Below are 22,987 nucleotides of genomic sequence, written 5' to 3'. Positions count from 1 at the left end.
GCTCATATGATTCGCGTTCGGTGCTTTGATAATTTGATATGTGGGTGGACTGGTGCTTCGGTACTGCCCTTAGTTGGACAAGCATCCCACTTATGATTAACCCCTATTCCAAGCATAGAAAACTACAAAAGAAGTATTAAGGTAAACCTAACCACATCATTGGACATATGGATCCAAATCAGCCCCTTACGAAGCAATGCATAAAGTAGGGTTTAAGCTTCTATCACTCTAGCAACCCATCATCTACTTATTACTTCCCAATGCCTTCCTCTAGGCCCAAATAATGGTGAAGTGTTATGTAGTCGTCGTTCACATAACACCACTAGAGGAAAGACAACATACATCGCATCAAAATATCGAACGAATACCAAATTCACATGACTACTAATAGCAAGACTTCACCTATGTCCCGAGGAACAAATGTAACTACTCACAAAGAATATTCATGTTCATAATCAGAGGAGTAATAATATGCATTAAGGATCTGAACATATGATCTTCCACCAAGTAAACCAATTAGCATCAACTACAAGGAGTAATCAACACTACAAGCAACCCACACGTACCAATTTGTGGTTAAGATACAAGATTGGATACAAGAGATGAACTACGGTTTTGAGAGGAGATGGTGCTGGTGAAGATGTTGATGGAGATTGACCCCCTCCCGATGAGAGGATCGTTGGTGATGACGATGGTGATGATTTCCCCCTCCCGGAGGGAAGCTTCCCCGGCAGAATAGCTCCGCTGGAGCCCTAGATTGGTTCCGCCAAGGTTCCGCCTCGTGGCGGCGGAGTTTCGTCCCGTAAGCTTGCTTATGATTTTTTCCAGGGTAAAAGCCTTCATATAGCAGAAGATGGGCACCGAAGGGCCACTAGGGGGCCCAGGAGACAGGGGGCGCGCCCAGTAGGGGTGGGCGCGCCCCCCACCCTCCTGGCCAGGGTGTGGGCCCCCTCTGGTGTTTTCTTCGCTCAATAATTCTTATTAATTCCGAAACCGACTTCCGTGGAGTTTTAGGATTTTTGGAGCTGTGCAGAATAGGTTTCCAATATTTGCTCCTTTTCGAGCCAGAATTCCAGCTGTCGGCATTCCCCCTCTTCATGGTAAACTGTGTAAAATAAGAGAGAATAGCCATAAGTATTGAGATATAATGTGTAATAACAACCCATAATGCAATAAATATTGATATAAAAGCATGATGCAAAATGGTCGTATCATCCCACTCGGATGATCTCTGTACAAACCGTCCCTGTTAGCTCTACCTCTGTCAACCAGGCCCTGCACAAGAACTGACCTTGCATCAAAACCGGCCTCTCGGGGGTCGACCGGGAGCCTCTGCTCGTCGTCGTACAGGCGCCTGTCATCATACCAACGGGGCGCGTATGATCCACCCCTCGGAGGGGGTGTAGGCACTCGACAACGGTTATTACGATGGAATTGAGGGTCAAACTTCTCGTGGCCTCTACCCACGTACTGGTCCTGGTGATACCACAATCTTCACACCGCAAGGGCGATCTTGGGCTTTGTCCGACTGAGCTGTATCTGTCGCAACTGACCTGCTATGAATTCTATTACGCGACTGAGAAACAACTGAGTTCTTAGCCACCCTAAGCACTACCTGAATCTATTGTAAGCCTTTATTAGCCTCGAAACAGGACGGTCGGATGGACTCTGCAATATGCGCAGCTCCTGCAACATTCTGGATCAGAGTACGGAATACCCGATAGTCATCCTGGGGCCAAGTCAGAAACAATTGCCAATGTCGTCGACTGGTACTAGGGATGGGTCTGCGGGTGTGGTCGTTGAGTGCTTGTTGAAGATTCTCCAGGCGCACACGCTCAGCCAGAGTGGCTCATGCGCAGCCTCCAAGGCCCGAGCCTCAGGGGTATCTCCGATGATGGGGGTCTGGAGAGCTTCCAAATCTTGATCTTGTCTGCGCTGCAACTCCTCCCTCTGCTCCGCGGTGAGAGCTTCGGGATAATACTAATCGTTGCCGCGCGCCTGACCACTGCTGCCGCCCGCACCACGGGGAAATCCCGGTGGGCTATGCTGGGAGCCAACCATGAGAACTTCCGCCATGGAGTCATTGCTTTCACACTCGGGGAGTGTCCGAATGGCCAGTAGACAGGACGAACAAGCCATAAAACGATTCATTGGGCTCGATTGTGGTGATTTTAGGCATGGCCAAATGACTAGCCACCGCACGCTTCACCAATCGCTGGAGCCTCGAGTGACTGGATCGCTTGCGGCGATGACCCGCGGGAAGCGAAGACGCCATCGGAGCCGACGATACTGAATCGATGGCTACCGCAGGAGGACACTGCAAGTACCCACGTGGAATTGTGCCACCTTGCGGATGGTGAGTGCCTCGACATCGAGGGGGGCCTCCTAAAGCCAGGCCGAATCGTCGGCGATGAAAATGAGCGGCGAGACAGATCTCACAGCCCAAGGACAATCCACCACCGGAAACCATGTTAATGAAGATTGAAAACTGCAACCTCACCGGAAGTCACTAAGACGGCTGCCCCATGGTGGGCGCCAACTGTCATGGGAATGGGTCTGACAGTAGAAGTAGGGGACACGTAGGAGAAGGGTCAGGCCCTAGCTACGGCGAGGTTGTACATAGAGATTTACGAGTTTAGGCCCCTCATGGAGAAGGTAATAGCCCTATGTCTCGGTGCCTCGGAGGCTTGTCGATTGGAGTGTGGAATATTTACAAGGGGTGCGAACCCATATGCCACAGGGGAGGGGTGGCTTATATAGAGTGCGCTGGCCCATCACATCCCTCCATTACATAGGGGTTCAATGAGAGTTAAGTCCTGAACATTACTGATAATGCCCGTATTAAATGGTCTTTATGACGACAAAGTGAATACCTGACCATTGCCATCCTGGGGTGACTCTAGGTATCCTGTACTCCGAGTGCATTCTTGTCTTCTGAGTGAGATAACAATGGTTGAGTGGAATCGGGGTGTCCGAGTGGAATCGTCTGTCGAGTGGATTGCACTTCAAGGGAATTTCAGTCGGCATCTTCTGTTTAACTTTATAGGCCTTGGCCTCTTATGTGGTGTCCTTGGCAAGGGCATATAGGTCAAGCCTAAGATCTACCCTAGGTACATTTCATCGTCACTAACAACTGATATAATCAATCGTAATTATTTGTACCTAGTCGCTCCAAATTCTCGGGGTTGCGCAGTTCTCAATGTGATAGTTAATTACACACACACGTTGGAGCGTCCAAATATGAAACAAGCATTTTTGTTACTACTACTTCTACTCCCTTCGTACCTCCGACCTAGGTGGGGGGAAAACGAGAGAACTTGATGATTGCTCCCTCCGTCCCAAAATAAGTGACTCAACATTGCACTAACTTTAGTACAAAGTTGAGTCACTTATTTTGGGACGAAGGGAGTATTTTGTAATCAATTCCATTGCATGTATAGAATTGACCATTGCATGCATGTTATGCTAAGTAGTCTTAAGTCATTGAATGCATACTACCCGCAGGACTCCTATTGACTGATTTCTTTTTTCAGGGCAAAAACAAGGAACGAGTTTTGGGATTATGCACCGGTACCGGTACAAACGAAGTAGGACAGTTGGCAAGAAGTACACTAAGCTCTTCTTATTGATGAAGCTAGTAATAATCAAACTACAAAGGAAAAGAAAAAAGACAAAGGAAAATATTTGCACGAATCTTCGCATAACATCAATGGCATAGGACCTAGATGTGCATTACTTAGAGCACATCCAAATGTACTTTAGCAATACAGTAAAAAAACCTAATCATCATTGCAAACAGCGCATAGACCATGGCTAATATGACAACCAAAACTACACATGCTAGTTCCTTCTTGTCTCTTCCTTTCATGTGTTGCTTGTGATTGATTCTTTCTTGCTTCATGATATAGATTGTACATTCCAGATCAGCTAGTTTCTTCTTCAACTTTACATTATCTTCTACGAGCTTGTTGATCACACTCCCAGCCCTGCCATGCCATTCTTCATCTAGCCAGTTAACAAAGGCACAAGCCTCATATCCCTGCCAATGATAAATAGTATTTAGGATGAGCAGTGGCATTAACTCAAGTAAAATGATGAACTTAGCACTAACTTCCAAGGGGCAGCTGAGAAACCGCATGCCAATGTCGAGCGGGAGAGTGCTTGTGCACACAACTCACCTTTTGGTACTTCTTGGTGGCGCAAAACTCGGAGTCGAACTCATGGTGCGGGAGTCTGGAGTCATGCTCCGGATCCGGTGGCAGATCACTTTCTTGGGGGGGGGGAGTCATTCAGGACGGATTCAGCAGGGAACTACTTTAGACATGCTAAAAAGGTCAGGATAGATTTGAACCTTAGGCGAGTGCTTGGCGGCCACCGCCATCGTGGCGGCACTGCCGAGAGCGGCGATACGAGTAGGAGCAGTCGCACCGAAACCATTAGCACCACTCGTCCGCATTCCCCAATGTCAGCACCACGCGAGGGAGTTTGGAGGCTATCTAGGGATTTAGGGGAAATGGGGATACTTTGGGAATAAGCTATTGGTCGAGAACTACTTAGGGCACTATATGTTGTATATGGCACACTTTTTATGCACGTCGTTTGTGTTAGGAATTACAACTTCAAACACGATTTTTGTACCAAACCGTGTGAGAAGACAACGTAGGTGAGACATGGTTGTCGTGACATAACCGTATATGACATACTACCCTAGTCTAGGTTTATTGCCTATTCGGGTTCCATCCGCAAGTAAATCCGGCCGGGGTGTCCTCAACGGCCCCAAATGATGTGTACAGGGTTCCCGAGACACCAAACTGGCGCCTCAGTACATCGGGCCACATACCTACTGCATCACAACCCACCACGAGGGTCAATGCTGCGCACGGCCTCATGCATAATACAAACACCAGAAACTACTTGCAACTCTGGACAAGGGGGTTAATAAGTCGAGCGGGGTCATGTTTCAGGGCCAACGTGTGGTAGTAGTTGATCTTAAATCACACATACAGATCTCAGTTCTTAGGGATGGTTCCAATGAAACAACCCACCATGTACTCCTACATGGCCTCTCATTGATACCTTTACCAGAACATGTTCAACACTTCACTCTTATTAACGACACAACCATTTCACTCCAGTCCATCACCCAGATGAACCAAACCTGACACGACTCTAAGCATAGCAGACATAGCATGGTAGGAAACACAAACATGGTTCAATCAACTCCTACACATACATAGTTTCAAATAGGATAGATAGCATCCGCTATTGCGTCCGCAATAGCGCTAGCGCAATAGTGTCCGCTATTGCTCAAAATAGATATCATTACTTTTTGTTAAGGATCTAGAAATATAACCAATAATCTAGTGCTTTTACAAATCTGCTACACAGACATAGCGCCCGCAATATCGCCCGCTCTCCGCAATCCGCTGCACGGACACCATTCCGCTACCAGCCTGCTATCTGCTATTTAAAACCATTTGCAGAGGAAATGGGTTGAACTACCGCATCACACAGCAGTTTGAAACATTGTTGTCTTAAATGCAGTAAATGAGAGAAGGAGCGAGAAGATGGAGTTGTATCGATATGATCAAATGGTGGTTGCTTGCCTGACAGAGTGGTCGAGGGGTACTATACTTCAGCTCGATACTCGTGAATATCCTCGGGAGCAGAACCTACCGCGGAGAACACACTGGTAACACAATCAATACATGGCGATATGCAACAATATGGTGCATGCATATGACATGGAAAAACGAGTGTGTTGGTCTAATGCAACTATAACCAGAAAGGTTTGAGTTATTTTGAACCCAAGGTTCAAGTTCCAAATTCAAATTATGAACTTATAATGTGCTTCATCATGTTTTGATATAAACAGCAATGTTAAGTTCCTTTATCATGCATGAAACCAGTACAGATGGATAGATTGGATTTTTATGATCAGTTTTCATATATAAATCTTTTCATTTGGAGTTATAGATTAACTTCGATGATTTTTTGAAGTTTATAACAATTTCTGGAATTTTGTGAATAAGTTTAATCCAGAAAATTCTTTACTGCATCAGCACTGCATCACTGTGACGTCAGCAGGTCAACAGGGCCGGTCCAGGTCAAACCTGCTGTGTGGGGTCCACACGTCAGTAAATAAGTTAGTTAACTAACTAATTAAGGTTAGATTAGTCTCTAATCCTAGCTTTGACCAGGGCGGGGCCCACATGTCAGTGACCCATGGGATTTCAAATCCCTAGTCAAACTGGTTAAGTCACTGGCGTTTAGCCACCGTCGATGACCGAACACAGTGGAGCGGCGTGGGATTCACACTCCAATGACCAAAACGATGTCAAAGACCATCTACGCGAAGCTGGGAGCAAGCCACATCCAGTGGTGGTGGTGGTACTTGGACGCGGGGTCGCCGGAAACAACGCCAGCGACGACCTTGGCAACTGGCGGAGCTCGGGTGAGCTCGGAGTCGTCTCCACGGTGGCTGTGGAGGTGTGGGGTTAGCACCTACGTGCTCTACGCGATGCGGTGAGTGCAGTGGACAGGTCAGCCGAGCCGTTGCATGGCGGAGACACGTAGGCGGCGAGCACGGGCGATGGTGTGTGCGGGTGAGCTCGGTGCGGTGAATGTAGTGCACGGTAGCGAGAACAGAGAGGGGGAAGAGGGTCAGTAGCTCACAGTAGCCTCGATGAGCGGGTCTGCGGGGTTGGGGAAGAACTGGAGCGGTCGGGGAAGCGAAGGGGATCTTCGGTGATGGCAGATTGGAACGAGCTCGATGCAGCGTCTCCGGGGCGAGTGAGCGCTCGCGGCTCGGTCTGCTCTATGAAGTGGACGACGGCGGAGCACGTAGACACGGCGGGGCGATGAGTAGGCGGCAATGGCAGCGGCTATATCAACGGCACGGGCACGGCTGCGTCGGCCATGGCGGGGGAGATTGTAGGAGAGGAGCAGGGGGAAAGTGAGGTGTCAGGGAGGTCGGGGCGACACCGAGGAGGTCATCCACGGCAAGCAGGAGGAGGTGTGGCGAGCTCGGGCGCATGGGCACGCACCTCCCTGCCTGCCTGGCGGGAGGAAGCAGGTGACTGGGACGGGCTAGCATAGTGCTGGGTCGGCCAATGGCCTGCCAGGTGGGCTACGCCAGGTAAGTCCCTTTTCCCTTTTCTTTCCGTTTTCTATTATCTGTTGTTAGTTATGGAATTAATAAAAATGCCAGGACATTTTCAAAAATAATGAAACTGCTTGTGGGCACTGTTTGGAATATTTCCAACAAACTTCATTTCCTTTCATGATTATTTGGACATTAAAATAATTTATAGAATTTAAATGACCAAATGCAAAAAGCATACAATTTTATTCAGTGAGCCAAGGTGACCTAGAAAAATGTGAACCATTTTTGGCATAGGTCCTAGACCAAGACAAAAATGATGAACATTTTTTAAGGGCTTTTAGGTTCTTTGAAAAATATTTTAGTAAAGCCTAGTTGGTTGAAGTGGTGCTAGGGTTTATGCCATCCCCATTTCAAGTTTTTGAAAAATTTAAACATGTTGCGTTCACTCTAATGCAAGCACTTGGCTAGGGTTGTGACATTATGCCTACCCTGCAACTTAATTCATTCAATTTAGAACTATCGTGTGTATTGAATTTGTGAGTTATGCCCGGTTTTCTGTTGATGTAAGAACCATTAATATGTTGACCTTGATATGTTGTCAGCTCAGGCAATGAATATGAACTTATTATTGTTATTACTATTATTATTATTATTATTATTATTATTATTACTATTATTATTATTATTACTATTATTATTATTATTATTATTATTATTATTATTATTATTATTATTATTATATCATAGAGGTAGCAGACTCAATTGATCTCACTCTAGTATGTATGAATAGAAGATATGCAATCTGGTTTGCGAATAGCACATGGTTCATTGATGAAAGCAATTTGGCGACCAAACCGCGCACGCGATCTGAGTTGTGCATTCTGATTGGACAGAACCCAGACCCCCATGGCCCGTACGTCTGCACTGTTGGATGCTCCCAGATCAAACGGCAATCCTCATCCCTTTCGACAACAAATGCAGTTTCGGTTGTAATTTTATTCATATGCACAAAATGCACGTTAAATTCAAAAAATGTCTTAAATATAGAAAACGATACCTGAAATGCACCAGAAAATCAAACCCGTGGTATAATGGTGATTGCGTACAGTGGAAATTTTTATGAGGCCAAACGATGAAGTCACCGGCCACTGGAGTTTGAATTGACACGACTCCTTTTAGAAACCATGATCCTTCTTGTCAGATGCTTCTGTTTGGAAGGACGGATCATCAAAACTTGTGAGAAAGTTTACCAAACATTTTCCACGGGGTCGTGAGAGCACGCCACGGGCACACACCGATTTTGATGATGTTCGGACTCCATCTGAATTTCCTGTAATTAAAATACCAACTAGACCTATGCTCGCAGCCGAAATGTTTGAAACTTCTCCCTGCTTCTCGGACAACGGATGAAAACTCGCAAAGCGACACACAAATGATTTGTACACCTTCTTTGCTAAGACTGCCCACACTGGGAGTAACATAGGTGGTAACATCACACATCTTTAGGCAAAATAAATAATGTGGCAAGTAATTAATGAGGAAATAGGGACATGTGGTAACATCGCTAGTTACTGTAACATCACACATACCAAGACAAGATGACTCTACAACCTAATCAATGAAGTGTTTGCATGACACCACACATATGTTACTCCCCACTATAGAGGTAGTAATATAGACTAGTAACATCGTGTTACTAGTCTAAGTCTATACCAAATATTAAAGTGAGGAGGATTTCATGGTTCTCTATACATCACCTTTTTATATCCGTTGATTTTATGTTAAGCATAAAGATTGATGGCTGAGATTTAAAGTAAAAATAGATCTATCTGTTCTTTCCTATCTTAAAAAAGTTCCCAATTTGGCCAACCGTCCCTAGCGACACCAAAAAGAAAAATCTGCTCCTAGCGACTAGCGATCAATTTTGTTGTTGTTGCGAAAACAGCGATCAATTTTTTAGGAATCCCTAGCGATGGATGTTGGCCAAGGCTAACTAGATCCGATCGGTCAACCCAAGCCCAAGTGTTCCTAATAGATAATGGCCGTGATCTTGCCCTTCGATTGTGATCGTCCTTGCTCCCACCCTACACATTCAGCTTGATGGCTCAAAAAAAGTTCCAAAACCAAATATTATGTTCAATTAAATTAGGAAAGAAACCAACTCCATCCAATTTCAAAAGAAGTAAACCAGAAAGATATTACACATCTGTATCTTTCTCAGCCTTATCTGTCTAGGTATTTCTTAGAAAAATTACAACCACAAAACTTATCTCGCTCCTAACAACAGTGGCATAGGCGTTGGTCGCGCATGAAAAAATGATAATAACCAAAACAAAACCGGAAGCTGAAAAGTGCACACGTTGAATAGCAGGCCAAATCCTACTAGGTGACATGGAAAGTGCAAGTCTGACTCCTACTGGGTACAAGATTTCAGATCCTATTTAGATAGATACGCAATTGCTGCTATAAATATACATGTACAATCCCCTTATATTGATCCAATATATATCTAGTCTCTGGTCGATTCTACTTAACAAGTCATCTTTGCAGGTCGCCTCATCGGTATGGCCGCTGACAGCAAAAACAAAGAGCCAGGTATGTACAAATCAAATTATAATCAGCAGCGACCACCTCCTCGTGCTTCTAACGACAAACATAGGCGTATATGGCCCTGTCCCCTGTCCTACTATTGTAATTTGATTAGAATAAAATAATTAATCATATAGTCGTAAAGAGTGATTACATGCTGATCAGCAAAGGAGTACAATAAATAGTTCATTTCTGGCCGGTAGATTAACAAGAAACTAGACATGGATTTTTACTAGGTTGTAGCCCACAAACCCGTCCACTCCGCATCCCTACCTATGCCTTTGTCTAGGTAGAACACTTTGTGGAATGTGTGCTTTCAACATCCTATTGAAGAAACCTTTCTGCACCCAAGTTTCTTACTTAATTAAGATGATGAGCAAGAGAAAGAAGCAAGTAGAAGGTGCAAACTGTTAAATGGTTCCTTGCGCCAAAATATTTTAAGTGTATACACGATAAATAGTTGTTCAAATTAAGTCCTAATTGAAACCTAGGAGGCACTACTCTCGAGAGATTCATCCCTTCTGCCTCAAGTATGAGGTCATTATTCACAACTCTCAAGTACGATGATGCATAAAAGCCAGATCGGCATATTTTCTTTTTACCATCAAAATGATGAAGAGAAACGCATTCTTGTGTTTTTACACAAACACATTTAGGCAATAAATCCTTACGGGACTACCATACCAACACAATATTAATAGTTACTTTGATGCAATTGCCATATCATGTGACCAAATGAAAGCCCACTTGCCTTATCTCATTCGCTTGTAATTCGTGAAGATATCCACAGCAGATTGCTATTTCTAGAAGGTGTTTTATCCTCAGAAAGAAGTAAAATATATTAATCGGCAGTACAAGGTATACAACTATGCAAAAATAATTTATGGTGTATATGTAAATGAGGGTTCCATATGATGACAGAAGTATCAGGTACAAAAGTAAAAAAAACTGTCACATAACACAATGAAGATTAGGAGCTATCTATAGATGCAACTTTTAATATCTAGAGAACCATAGGATTCTAAATTTTGGCGTCGATGGATAGAATTCTGCGCAAACTATAATATGTTTGTTCTGAACAACAATATCAATCTGACCATCAAAATGAACAGGGTTAGTCAATGATCCACTGAGTAGGAGTTTAGCACTTTTCAAATAACATAAGATTTAGGTGCTCCAGTTTTAATGTGGAAAGGGTACACATGTTAGCACACTTCATTCATCCAGATCCATTCAATATCTACTGAATTGTCAATGCATGAGAAATTCAGGTTTTAATCTAATGCATAGAACCTCATGTAGCCTGAATGGTACACTCTGGATGCATTCAACATCAAATAAAGTGTACTAAATGGAAGTGGATGTAACCTTCAGTTTTAATTCGGTTGATGTTATGCATATTAAAACTGATGCATGCAAGCTCATGTAGCCTGAATTGTCAGCACGTAAGATTTCAAATAAAGTGTGCCCTTTAGCTTTAATAACCTGAATAAAAATCCAGATCCATTCAGATCCCGAACTCTGAATAAAATGCATAGATGCTAATGTAGGAATTGTCAGCACATAATTCCCCAATTCATTCATCAAGATCCATTCAAAATCAACCGAATTCAAGAACACATATTATATACATCCTGAACGAATACCACCAAAAATCAAAGAAATAAAAAACCACACAGTAATATTGAATCCACCGTATTAGAATATGGAAGCTAACAAGTGCTAGACTGTTGTGTATCCTCACTGCAACACCTCCAGTGTCATGCGGAAGGAGGTGGAACTACGACTGGATGCAGATGAGAAGGAAGACAAGGGAGATGAGGTGGCGAGCAGGAGAGTCAGCAGCAGCACAGTGCAACACGGCAGCCGGGGCCTAAGGCATGCGGCTGACGGGAGTAGCCGACCTGCAGCGGCGCATGCCGCAAGATGTGCGACGGCTTCTCCCTTGACCAGCCCCGTGGGAGGTTGTGCCATCCATATCCAGACAACAAGCTCTTCTACCTATTCATGTCGAATTCGGCCGTGGAGGATAGCAAACATACGGGCGCGCGGCCTCAGCGCCTACACAGTGGCGCGAGAGGTTCTACGGCGGCGGAGGGATCGAACCATCGGGCCACGGTGTTGACTAGCAGCCCAGAAAGCGTTAAGTGAGATAAGAGAGGAAGAGAGTGAGGTAGTGGCATAATTTGTGTGTGTTTGCTCTTTTTAGAATATTTTTTATACGTATATACTAACATTTTTTATACGTATATACTAACATTTTTCACACACGCACCCATGAAGATATACTTTATTGCGGTTATGGTCATTTCACAAAAAAATGAAAGATACAACATAGCTTAAATCATTGTAGGTTAGTTTTGTATGTGGCTAATTTGACTCACACACCCTTGAAGATATATTAATTTGCTGACATAAACCATTGGTTGGTATTGTAAAGATATTTTCTTGGACATGTAAATCACCTGTCAATATTTTAACTAGTCTAGACAGTTCAATAATTGAAAATGACTACATGTATTATTTCTAGTTAGGAATGAAATATAATCTACCAAACCAAACAAACTTAAAAAACAGAAAACCTAGATAATCAAAATCATTAGCATTCAAATCTTTGATGATTCTTTAGAAATCCTTTAAATGAATTAGTATTAAAATCTCAAGAATCACACTCTATATTTCTCTCACTAGAAGACTATTTCATACATGGAAATGCATTGGAGCACCTGGATGCCACACAAGGACACACCTCTATATGAAAATAGCATTAAAAAATAACAAGATAATTTCAAAAAATTCTAAACTTTTGGGATATGAAACCTAGGCGCCCATTGTACACCGTGTTCATTTTCGTGGGGAATGGGTGCATGTGGTATCAACGGCGCAGGAATTACAGTCCGACATATGTTACATCCAGTTTTTTCTACACATACAATTTTTTTATTTTTTTACTGACATTACTATGGGCACCCATTCCCTATGAAATTTAACACGGGTGTACAATGGACACCTAGGTTTCATATCCCAAAATTTCAATTTTTTTGAAAATTTCTAATATGTTATAATGCTATATTCATATAGGGGTGTGTGTGGCATCCGAGAGTCACAAATCCTCTTCCATTTCATGCACCACTATTCTTCCATCCGATGAAAGTGCACAAATGACGTTGAGGTGGCCTCTTCACATCAAAACTTGATGGTCCAAAAAAAGATAATGCAACCCATGGCAATACACGCGCATATGCACCTTATAGATGAGGAGGGTAACCTTATTTCAACATTTATCCGAGTCGGATATAAGTGGGGCGTATGTACGGGCATATGTACTAGTTACTACCTATTGTGACTAGTGTAATATCACGCCCAATATGCGATACTATCCTAAAGAGACACGAAGGTCCCACCAAGGATAGAACCGCATATTGATACACTTTTGCAAGGTGGATATCATTACATCAACATTACATAATAGATGAGGATACATACAAAAGGCATACAATGCCACATGAATACAACATCATCTTACATAGGAGCACCATCCGACTACGGATGAAATACAAACAGAAACTCAAACGACATCCACCCTGCTAGCCCAGGCTGCCGACCTGGAACCTATCCCCTGATCGAAGAAGAAGTAGAAGAAGAACTCCAAAACAAGCAAACATCGCTCTCACGTCAAGATCATCACAAAACCTGTACCTGCAACTGTTGTTGTAGTAATCTGTGAGCCACGAGGACTCAGCAATCCCATTACCATGGGTATCAAGACTAGCAAACCTTAAAGGGTATGGAAAGGGTAAGTGGTGAGGTTGCAGCAGCTACTAAGCATATATGGTGGCTAACATACGCAAAAAAGAGCGAGAAGAGAGCAAACGGAACGGTCGTGAAGCTAACAATGATCAAGAGGTGATCCTGAACTCCTACTTACGTCAAACATAACTCGAAACCGTGTTCACTTCCCGGACTCCGCCGAAAAGAGACCATCATGGCTACACACGCGGTTGATGCGTTTTAATTCGAATCTGGTGTCAAGTTATCTACAACCGGACATTAACAAATTCCCATCTGCCACATAACCGCGGGCACGGCTCTTGAAAGTTTAAACCCTGCAGGGGTGTCCCAACTTAGCCCATCACAAGCTCTCACGGTCAACGAAGGATATTCCTTCTCCCAGGAAGACCCGATCAGTCTCGGAATCCCGGTTTACAAGACATTTCGACAATGGTAAAACAAGACCAGCAAAGCCGCCTGATGTGCCGACAATCCCGATAGGAGCTGCACATATCTCGTTCTTAGGGCAATACCAGGTGAGACAGGCTACGAGTAAAACCAGACCTCGAGTTTCCTCGAGGGGGCCCCGCAGGCGGCTCGGTTCGGACCAGCACTTAGAGAAGCACTGGCCCCGGGGGGGGGGGGGGGGGCTAAAATAAAGATGACCCTCAGGTTGGCCGACCCAAGGGAAGGGTATAGGTGGTGGTGAGGCAAATGGTAAAACCAAGGTTGGGCCTTGCTGGACGAGTTTTATTCAAAGCGAACTGTCAAGGGGGTCCCATAAATCACCCAACTGCGCAAGGAACGCAAAATCCGGGAACATAACACCGGTATGACAAAAACTAGGGTGGCAAGAGTGGAACAAAACACCAGGCATAAGGCCGAGTCTTCCAACCTTTACCAAGTATATAGATGTATTAATTAAATAAGAGATATTGTGATAGCCCAACATAATCCTGTCCACCATGGAGCAATCTTCAACTTCACCTGCAAGTAACAACGCTATAAGAGGGGTTGACCAAAGCGGTAACATAGGCAAACACCGATTTGCTAGGAAGGGTGAAAAAGGTTAGAGGCTGACATGGCAAATTGGGAGGCTTGAAGAATACGTGATAGGTAGCGCAGCATAGCGATAGAACGAAGCAACTAGCATAGCAATGATAGTAGTGAGATCCAAGGTGATGGTCATCTTCCCTAAAATTCCGCTAGGAAGAAGAACGAGTCCATGAAGAAGATCAAGCCACAAAGACGAACCAAGCGTAGATGAATGAATCCTCACGATCGCAACGAAACAGGAACTAATGAGAAGAAGCACAACCGGAAAGAAGCAAACAACAAGGTAAACAGACAACACATAGACATGGCATGATGCTCGACCAAGTATGATGCATGACAAAGCTAGATGAGGCTACTCATGCCAAGAGATGATGCAAACAAAAACAACACATCAAAGCAAGTTTAAATGAGGCCGGAAACAACATATAACAATTCCGGTAAGTCCTCATATGCAAATTTAGAAATTGGTCCAGAACTGAATAAACCTTATGTTCAAGTTGTTAAATAGCAAGTCAAGATTCACCAAGATGATCTACACGAAATTCTAGTCAAGTTACATATAAAGTTCATTTAGTTCGGAGCTACGGCCTAGAAGATATGAGCAAAGCAAGTTAAACATGGCATTGATGCAAAATGCATTCAAACATCAAGCAAACACTCTCAAAACATGGATGCAACATGATAACATGAGTCAGCATGCAAAACCAAGCAACTTTCATAGAGAGCACACTCAAAACGGAGCAACGGTTCAACACATACACACTATACAAGTTTAAAGGACAAGCTGTCCAAAACAGCAACTAGGCATCTTGCAAGCATCAAAAAAATATGCTACACATCTCAACGTGAAAACAAAAGGCATGGGCATGACGTACAGGTAAAGCATGATAAAACATGAACACTGAGCTATCTCCAGAAATCACTAGAACATGCTCAAAAGGACATGGCAAGATTTCAAATAATAACAGTTTCAAACTTAGCAGAAAATAACATCAGGTTGCAATGTTTAGAGCTATCAAACAACATGTTACATGAACTTATCATGGCTAACAAAGGCATGGCATGCTAATACTAAAGACAAAGAACAAAACTTCCTTACTGAACTAATTCCAAAGATCAACAGAAAAGATGATGGCATCCATGGAGACATGGCAAATGATAGGACAGATTCAGACATGGCAGGAACAACAATAAGTAGGCATGTTGGTGAGCTTGTACCACTCACCACAGAGCAATACATGGCATGACAAGGTTACCAACAGTAAGAAGACATGTTTATGAATCTAAGCATGGCAAGAGCAAGTTCATAGGGTACATGGATCACTATTTATTGACATGGAAACACTGAACTTAATGTTAACAAGCTGACAAAAATTATTTAGCAATTTGAGAGCAAGATTAGAACAAGCTACAGCAGGCTATAAATGCAATCAGGGGCATTGATAGATACATCATGACATGTATAACAAAACATACTTAGTGAACATCTCCAGATTATGCACAGAATGACTTGTAGCAGCAGGTTTACATAGCATCATGATATAGCAGATTCAGCCTAGCAAAACAGCAACAACAAGTACCCTACTTCATGAGCTCGATGCACTCACTACAACACTCACAAAAATATATGGATTACACCACTATGAATATGGCATGATGTATATCAAAACTCATGTAGACATCAAGCTCATAGGATGCACACACAAAACGCAATGAAAACGACAAATCACCAAGTTCTGTTAACAGACATCAGTTAACATCATATGGCACTCTTGCAACGATGATAAGGGCATCAAGATGGACTCAAACAAGCATGGAACAATGGAAAAAATGAATAGCATCTCATGATTAACATTTTGATATATCACACGCACAAAACGGAGTAGCACACACAAAGTTATGGCATGATGAACAGGGCATAAAAATATCACAGGGAAAAGACTTGGTGGAATTTATACCCCTCTGAAACATGGATGAGGTGGTGTGGGATGGCTCGGGGACGCACGTTTGGATGAAGGGCTGGGTGGATCTCATCCACCTGGCGGTTCCAGGCGGGATCTCGCCGGATCCGACAGGAGACGGCGAAGGCGCCGGCGGCGAGGTGCGGGCGGCTTCGGCGGGGAGCCGAGGCGGCGCCGGGCAGGGAGGCAAAGGCGGAGGGCCGCGAGGCGGATCTAGGCGGCGGGGTCGACGCGAGGCGGGGCGGCGCGACACGGGCGGCTCCAGCGTGGAGCGCGGCGGCGGAGGGAAGGCGGGGGCGCTCGGGCGGCGCCAGCGAGGAAGAACGGCGGAGGGGCGGCGAGGTCGGCGGAGCGGGCGAGCGCCTCGGCGGCGGGCGACGCGGGCGCCCGGGCTTCGGGGCCCAGATGCAGCCCGGGGCGGGCCCGATCTGGGCCGGGAGGGCCGCGGCGGCGGGAGTGGAGGCAGGGGCGTGTGGGGCAACGGGGATGGTGGAGAGCGCCTGGCCGGCGGCGGCTGGCCAGTTGGGCGGCGCCAAGTGGCGGGACGGTGGTGGATGGCGCCGGAAAACGAGGGGGAGGTGGTTGGATGTGGCTGGTGGTGCGGATTTCGAGGTGGCAGCAGCGACTGATCCGAGGGGAATGGCTAGAGTAGGTGGAGGGGCTAGGGATGCCAAATTTGGAAGGGGGTATATATAGGGAAGGTTAGGGTTTGAGGGGGGTTAGGAGGGGTTTTCGGACCCTCCGATCTCGATCGGATGGCACCGGATGCGAGGAGGGTAGGTTGTCCTAGTGGGATGTGTAGCAGAGTTGGGCTGAGAGGGGAGAAGAGAAAAGCAGCTCGGCAATGGGTTTCAGAGACCGAAAATGTCCGACGGATACACCAGCTATATTGCAGCTGTATGTTTAACGGTTGGACTATCAAACGAGCTCCAAATGCGACGAAACTTGACAGGCGATCTACCTACACTATAATAAGACCGCACGCCAAGTTTCAACCCATTCCGAGAACATTTTTCGGCCACTTATAAGATAATATTTCGGAGGTGCCGCGGGCGCGTGCAAGTGTGTATGGGCTCGAAACGGACAACGGAAGGAGCGGGAAGACCGGGACAGATGCAAGTTTGAAAAACATGAGTATGCAATGCACATGATGACATGACAAGCTGCAACACAAAAGCAGATGACATGGCAACGACGGCGAATAGCTGGTAGACACCTGGCGCATCGTATCCGGGGCGTTACAACTCTCCTCCACTAACAAGAGATCTCGTCCCGAGATCTTAGGAGCGAGACGATAGAGAAAAGGAAGAGGTGAAGTAAGAACGCAAGAGAGAAGATGAACCAAGTCAAAAGAACTCGGGTAGGAAAGAGGAATGACGAGTATGACAAGAATCAAAAACTCAACGAATAAGATAGACTCAGAAACTGCTCCGGTTAGAACACGATAGACAAGGAATAAGAACGAAAGAATTTATGCAGCACTCCGGCTGAACAAGGAAAGAATAGAACATGGACTTGAGAAGATGGAATGATACTTGACTTGAGTAACAACACCAAACCTCCGGAAGACTTGACAGATTCGAATGAGAAGAACGGGGAAGAAGATGATAACTTCTACCACGAATGAAATAGAAAGCATCCATAGAAGGAAGGATTGAATGGAGTTGTTGGAAATTCGACAACAAAAGAATTGCTTGTTGTGGGCTTATAGGTAACATCTCAAAATTATGAGGTGATCGCCGACCACAAGCGGAAAAGATTAAACAGCTGAGAAGAATGAGGAAAAGCAGAACTCCATTTCCAAAGAATAAGGACTCGAGAAGCAAGAAGAAGAAGATACTTGAGCTCCTCCAACAAGAATCTTCATGAACACTTGAAAGAATGAATTAAATCATGAAGATACCATTAAGAACTCCGGTGACAAAAGGATGATGCGATAAAATGAAGGATGAAAGAATAAGATTAAAGCTTGCGGCGATTTAGATGGATATTCCGATGAAATGGCCGAGGAAATTTGAACTCTGGAAAAGAAAAGATGAAAACCCTTGGAACTAGAATTTATTCATCAAGAACAAACTCCGAAGGAAGGGATTACTCACTTGTATGAAATAAGAATAAGATTTATTGTATGCTTATCCTTCATCCAATTAAATTGATGACAAGCAATGCATTTTGCATACTACTTATTCTTCTTGAAAAGGATTGAGAAGGATATGTCGTAACCTTGAGGAAGGTCTCCATGAACCACCGTTAGGACTGGAAAGAACGAATGAATTAATATGATGATCAAAGAAAAAGAATCTGAAAGAACCACCGTTAGAGTTCGGAAATGACTGACGAAAGAGAATGAATCACCGGGAAGAATTAGAAGAGCCAATATGCTAGAGGGGATTTAGATGCAAAAGAACAAAGGGATCATGAGCTGATTAAAGAACACTAGACAGATGCGACGGAATAATTGGATAACGGTAGCTGAAATGTGAGGACGAAGAATTCTTTTGGAAAGATGGCCTCCGGTGAAAAGAAATGGAAAAACAACTACTGCCATACTCCGGATGGTTAAGAAAAGGAATATCTGACAAATGGAATAATTCGCGAGGATAACATGAAGCTGGACCCACGAAACTTCAAGAGAACAGACAGGATTTAAAGGAAAACTCTTCTTAGGTCTTCAAATGGCGACGGAAAACACCACCAAAATTACTGAGATACTCCGGGAGAATGAAAAACCGAAAAGGTTGAGCCAACAATGAAAAGAATTGGAACGAGATCTTGGAGAAAGCATGTGACCGATGGGATCCATTCTTACGTCACACTTAAAAGGAATTTGAGAATAACTCCGGGAGAATTAGAAGAGTCAGGTAAGACCCTGGGAAAATACGTGTGGGTTAGGGCACACTGAAGAGAAAAATACCGTTGGAAAGGGATGATGAACAGATAGATGATGCACCGGAACAATTGAAATATTTGAATGAGTTGACAACCTCGAATTAATTGGAACACAGATGAATCTCCTGAGATGTCTTTTGAACTCTAGAATGATAAACTGGCGAGAGGTAAACAAGCAAGGAGAACACTTGATCCAAGGAAAAGAACGTGATCAACCCGAAAAAAACTTGAATTGAGTCCACTGGAGAAGAAAAATAGATGAAGAATGTCGAACGAGACGAGAATTCACCGGTTGAAATAATTGAGGGAAGACTGAAGAGGATCCACATGAATGAAATTGATGCTCGAAAATAGACTCGTGCTCTAGGAAGAAGAGGGTGGGAGGGCGGGAAAACAATGGCAACTTGGAAGGGAAAAAATCGACAAATAACTTGAAGAGAAAACACCAGTTGAAAGAATGCAAATGCTTTGCACGAGTAGGATGGATACTCGATTACGGACTCTGGCTCATAGAAGGAAAAGGATGGGCGGGTGGGAAAACAAAGCAACTGAGGATTGAACTTGCAAAAGCAAAGAGGGTCGAATCAACTTGACAAGAAATGCACCGGATGAAAAGAGATGAGAACCCACGATCGAAAAACCAACTACATGATCCTAAAGAAAGTTTGAAGGGGAAGAGAAGTAATTCAAAACACCTACGTCAAGATTCCTCACCAGGGCGATGAAGGAGCTAAGGAGTAAAAAGAATTCCTACTCTCCAATATAACTAGACTCCGAAAATAGTTTTCTTCTAGACTCAACAACGGCCAAACTACATGATCAATCAAGGGGGCTCCTATGGTCGGTCGAGGCTCTGATACCAACTTGTCACGCCCAATATGCGATACTATCCTAAAGAGACATGAAGGTCCCACCAAGGATACAACCGCATATTGATACGCTTTTGCAAGGTGGTTATCATTACATCAACATTACATAATAGATGAGGATACATACAAAAGGCATACAATGCCACACGAATACAACATCATCTTAGATAAGAGCACGATCCGACTACGGATGAAACACAAACAGAAACTCAAATAACATCCACCCTGCTAGCCCAGGCTCCCGACCTGGAACCTATCCCCTGATCGACGAAGAAGCAGAAGAAGAACTCCAAAACAAGCAAACATCACTCTCGCGTCAAGATCATCGCAAAACCTGTACCTGTAACTGTTGTTGTAGTAATCTGTGAGCCACGAGGACTCAGCAATCCCATTACCATGCGTATCAAGACTAGCAAAGCTTTAAGGGTATGGAAAGGGTAAGTGGTGAGGTTGCAGCAGCGACTAAGCATATAGGGTGGCTAACATACACAAATAAGAGCGAGAAGAGAGGAAACGGAATGGTTGTGAAGCTAGCAATGATCAAGAGGTGTTCCTGAACTCCTACTTACGTCAAACATAACTCGAAACCGTGTTCACTTCCCGGACTCCGCCAAAAAGAGACCATCACGGCTACACACGCGGTTGATGCATTTTAATTCGAATCTGGTGTCAAGTTATCTACAACCGGACATTAACAAATTCCCATCTGCCACATAACCGCGGGCATGGCTCTTGAAAGTTTAAACCCTGTAGGGGTGTCCCAACTTAGCCCATCACAAGCTCTCACGGTCAACGAAGGATATTCCTTCTCCCAGGAAGACCCGATCAGTCTCGGAATCCCGGTTTACAAGACATTTCGACAATGGTAAAACAAGACTAGCAAAGCCGCACGATGCGCCGACAATCCCGATATGAGCTGCACATATCTCGTGCTCAGGGCAATACCAAATGAGACAGGCTACGAGTAAAACCAGACCTCGAGTTTCCCCGAGGGGGGCCTGCAGGCGGCTTGTTTTGGACCAGCACTTAGAGAAGCACTGGCCCGGGGGGGGGGGGGCTAAAACAAAGATGACCCTCGGGTTGGCCGACCCAAGGGAAGGGTATAGGTGGTGGTGAGGCAAATGGTAAAACCAAGGTTGGGCCTTGCTGGACGAGTTTTATTCAAAGCAATCTATCAAGGGGGTCCCATAAATCACTCATCCGCGTAAGGAACGCAAAATCCGGGAACATAACAACGGTATGACGGAAACTAGGGCGGCAAGAGTGGAACAAAACACCAGGCATAAGGCCGATTCTTCCACCCTTTACCAAGTATATAGATGTATTAATTAAATAAGAGATATTACGATATCCCAACATAATCCTGTCCACCATGGAGCAATCTTCGACTTCACCTGCAACTAACAACGCTATAAGAGGGGCTGAGCAAAGCGGTAACATAGCCAAACAATGGTTTGCTAGGAAGGGTGAAAAGGTTAGAGGCTGAATGGCAAATTGGCAGGATTGAAGAACAAGTGATAGGTAGCGCAGCATAGCGATAGAACGAAGCAACTAGCATAGCAATGATAGTAGTGAGATCCAAGGTGATGGTCATCTTGCCTGAAATCCCGCTAGGAAGAAGAACGAGTCCATGAAGAAGATCAAGCCACGAAGACCAACCAAGCATAGACGGACGAATCCTCACGATCGCAACGAAACAGGAACTAACGAGAAGAAGCACAATCGGAAAGAAGCAAACAACAAGGTAAACACACAACACATAGACATGGCATGATGCTCAACCAAGTATGATGCATGACAAAGCTAGATGAGCCTACCCATGGAAAGAGATGATGCAAACAAGAACAACACATCAAAGCAAGTTTAAATGAGGCCGGAAACAACATATAACAATTCCGGTAAGTCCTCATATGCAAATTTAGAAATTGGTCCAGAACTGAAGAAACCTGATGTTAAACTTGTTAAACAGCAAGTTAAGATTCACCAAGATGATCTACACAAAATTCTAGTCAAGTTACATATAAACTTCATTTAGTTTGGAGCTACGGCCTAGAAGATGTGAGCAAAACAAGTTAAATATGGCATTGATGCAAAATGCATTCAAACATCAAGCAAACACTCTCAAAACATGGATTCAACATGATAACGTGAATCTACATGCAAAACCAATCAAGTTTCATATAGAGCACACTCAAAACAGAGCAACGGTTCAACACATACTCTATACAAGTTTAAAGGACAAGCTGTCCAAAACAGCAACTAGGCATCTTGCAAGCATCAACAATATGCTACATCATCTCAAAGTGAAAACTAAAGGCATGGGCATGAAGTACAGGTAAAGCATGACAAAACATGAACACTGGGCTATCTCCAGAAATCACTAGAACATGCTCAAAAGGACATGGCAAGATTTCAAATAATAACAGTTTCAGACTTAGCAGAAAATAGCATCAGGTTGCAATGTTTAGAGCTATCAAACAACATGTTACAGGAACTTATCATGGCTAACAAAGCCATGGCATTCTAATAATAAAGACAAAGAACAAAACTCCCTTACTGTCGTGGAATTAACACGTCAGATGTCCTTAGTGTTAGGACTTAGTCGCGAGGCCAACGCATCTATGTGGTAGCTTGACAGGGGTTGATCGGGACGAGAGACGCAACACGCAAGACAAGGATTTAGACAGCTTCGGGCCCCGGGAAACATCATCCGGTAACAACCCTACATGCTGTTTGTGGCTAGGTCT

This window comes from Triticum aestivum, chromosome 4B (assembly GCF_018294505.1).
Source record: "Triticum aestivum cultivar Chinese Spring chromosome 4B, IWGSC CS RefSeq v2.1, whole genome shotgun sequence".
In the NCBI taxonomy this organism is placed as follows: domain Eukaryota; kingdom Viridiplantae; phylum Streptophyta; class Magnoliopsida; order Poales; family Poaceae; genus Triticum; species Triticum aestivum.
The sequence above is the reverse complement of the archived record's forward strand: the minus strand, read 5'-3'. Positions refer to the sequence as shown.